General features: G+C 42.9%; 1 pseudogene; it reads left to right on the top strand.

The window, feature by feature from the left end:
• The first annotated feature begins 2,389 nt into the window (after positions 1 to 2,389).
• LOC124790823 lies at positions 2,390 to 2,507 on the top strand (annotated as a pseudogene).
• The last annotated feature ends 769 nt before the right edge of the window (positions 2,508 to 3,276 follow it).

The raw sequence follows: 3,276 nt of genomic DNA, 5'->3' as shown, positions 1-3,276 counted from the left end.
CGTGGCAATATTTGATGAAATTACTTTTTATAAACAATCTAAATCGGTCAGTTTCGTAATATATTGTTCTAGCAGTTTTTCATGCATTACACATACCGTTCGGAGCTATGAAGACAATTCTTGAGAACCATAAAAACACTTGACTTTTTTTAGCATTTTCTTGAATACATCTAGAGTAGCTAAATATGTTGGATTTTGTTTATTAAGTGCTATTCTTGCCGATTAAAATACGGCGTGCTTCTGAAAACCTGTCGCCAAAACTGCATTAAATGCTTTACATTTAGATCATGGGTCACCCAGGTTTAATTTTCATGTAGTAATAATGCGACTTGCAGATAGATGCAGGTATATCCTTCTTGGTGCTGCTTTCCGCTCCAAATTTTTTGTTGACAAGTTTAAGTAAATTGTTCTTTCGACATACAAAATATGAAAGAATGTCACAGCAGACTGTGGCCGGCCGCTGTGGCCGAGCGGTTCTAGGCGTTTCAGTCCGGAACCGCGCTGCTGCTACGGTCGCAGGTTCGAATCCTGCGTCGGGCATGGATGTGTGTGTTGTCTTTAGGTTAGTTAGGTTTAAGTAGTTCTAAGTCTAGTGGACTGTTGACCTCAGATGTTAAGTCCCATAGTGCTTAGAGCCATTTTTGAACCAGATTGTGCGTATTCTCGGATGTATGTCACGTTAGTAGCATATTTAATATTTACTGCAACTGTACCGATAAAAGTTTATTCGTAAGTACAGGCAGTAAATGCTGAAGATTAGATGGTTAACTTATGAAGAGGTGCTGAATCAAATCGAGGAGAAACAAGCCCTGTGGTGCAACTTATGTAAAAGAAGCTGGAGGTTGTAGGACTCACCGTGAGACATCAAGACTAGATTAATTTGCTTATGGAGTGAAGTGCGAGAGGTAAAAATTGTAGTGGAAACTGGGGCTTGAATACGGTAAGCTGGTCAAACGAATGAAGATTACAGTAGAGATGAAAGCACATCCATAGTATAAAAAAGCCTGGACAGTGATATCAAAGCAGTCTTCCGACTGAAACTAAAACAAGTTATTTAGGGAAACCAGCAGTGCAGGGCCGTAAAATAAAGCTGGTATAAAAGGAGGCATTCGACATAGTACACTCTAATCATAATTAATATCTCTCTGGGGTTTCTTCTAACATAATAACCATGCCAACGCCCTTGCCGCAGTGATAATACCGTTCCCGTCAGATCACCGCAGTTAAGCACTGTCGGGCTTGGCTAGCACTTGGATGGGTGACCGTCCAGTTGTGATGAGCGCTGGTGGCATGTTGGGTGCACTCTGCTCTTGTGCGACCAAATGAGGAGCCACTTGATAGAGAAGTAGCGGCTCTGATCACGAAAACTGACTCATCCATATGCGCATCCAGTGACGCCTATTGGATGAGAATGTCACGGCGGTCGGTGAGTAGCGTTGGATCTTCTGAGGCCTATTCGGATGGAGTTTTAATGAACGGACCGTGAAGTATTAACATGAGCGCACTATAAACAATTTTCAGCTGTTAAAAAGCTATAACTGCAAACAGATTCACTGAAAAGGTGAAGCTGTGAGCCAATAATTTCATTTGCGGCTTTGCTTGTGATAACAATGACTCACGTAGGACGGTTTTCTATGTCGAAAAATTAAAGCGACTAGCAAGGCAGTGAAAGTATACAAGCAAATGATGCCATCAATAAAAATGAAGTCAGGACCGAATTCACCTCTGAGAAGACGCCGGTCGTTCGGGTATGTGGTGGCACAATGTTTCATTGTCGTGCCGACCTGCATCTCGGCACTCTCACCGGTGAAGGTTATTGCGACACTACACTCACGTGCGTCTTTTCAGGGGTTTACTCGGCTCTGGCTGCATTTTTATAAATGACAACGTGCGTCCGCATTGAAAAGCCCAGGTGGAAGACATCATAGAACGAGAGGTTATTTAGCGAATGGGCTAGCCTACCTGCTCCCTCGACTTAAATCTCGTCGGTGTGGAAAACGTTGGGGAGACGTAATGCAGTACGGCCATATGTACCGACGATCATGTAGCAGTTGTCAACCGTGCTGGTGGAGGAATGTAACGCTTTACCACAAGAACTCCTTATTAACCTTGTGGCCAGCAAGGCAACACGTTGCAGATCATGTATGGACGCCTGTGGTGATTACACACGCTGAACATTTCGTCCATATGGAACGGGATTATGAGGGCTGCGGCTGCTGATAAATATAAATTAAACAGTTTGTACGTCAGTTACTGTTTATTTTGCCACTGCTCGTTTCGATGGTTCACACCATAATCTTCAGGTGGAGAATTCTTTGTTTACATGCCTCAACGACGTTAGTGAAACGGGCTCAACCAACGTTTTGAAAAACTTTGACAAATTACTTGTGCCAACGGCCAAGCCGCAGTGGTAACACCGGTTCCCGTCAGATCACCGAAGTTAAGTGCTGTCTGGCTGGGCTAGCACTTGGATGGGTGACCATCCGGTCTGCCGAGCGCTGTTGGCAAGCGGGATGCACTCAGCCCTTGTGAGGCAAACTGAGGAGCTACTTGATTGAGAAGTAGCGTCGCCGGTCTAGTAAACTGACATACGGCCGGGAGAGTGGTGTGCTGACCAGATGGCTCTCCATGTCCGCATCCAGTGACGCCTGTGGACTGAGGATGACACGGCGGCCGGTAGGTACTGTTGGGCCTTCCAAGGCCTGTTCGGACGCAGATGACAAATTACTTGAAGCATTCTCATGATCTATAGTGTTAATGCACAGCAATTAATGTGAACATACACATTCGTCGCTCAACAAGTTAAAATCACAATACATATGCATGATATGTTGTAATTTTTTATATATAAGAAATTAACGTAACATTTCAAGTGCAATCCATTTACAAATTTTTTAAACAAAATGAAATTATATTTATGTACGTAACCATTTTATCATTATTTTTGTATCCAATGCTACAGTACAGTAAAAAAGTACCTAATATAATAATAAGTGAGTTGTGCACATGTCAATATTCCGGTGCAGCCCATTCGTACTTTTAAAAAAGACGATCATATTTAAGTAGAAATCATTTAATTTTTCGTCTCTATATTCAATATAAACAAACATTTCTGTAACATGTGCAACATCTTTGAGGAAGAGGACACTAATTCCTAACGTCCCGTCGACAACGAGGTCATTAGAGACAGAGCCCAGGCTTGGATCATGGGAGGTAATCGACCGTGCCCTTTCAAAGGAATCATCTCAGCATTTGCCTGAAGCGATTTAGGGAAAT

Source organism: Schistocerca piceifrons, chromosome 3 (assembly GCF_021461385.2).
Source record: "Schistocerca piceifrons isolate TAMUIC-IGC-003096 chromosome 3, iqSchPice1.1, whole genome shotgun sequence".
In the NCBI taxonomy this organism is placed as follows: Eukaryota; Metazoa; Arthropoda; class Insecta; order Orthoptera; family Acrididae; genus Schistocerca; species Schistocerca piceifrons.
This window is presented reverse-complemented; position numbering and strand designations above follow the sequence as displayed.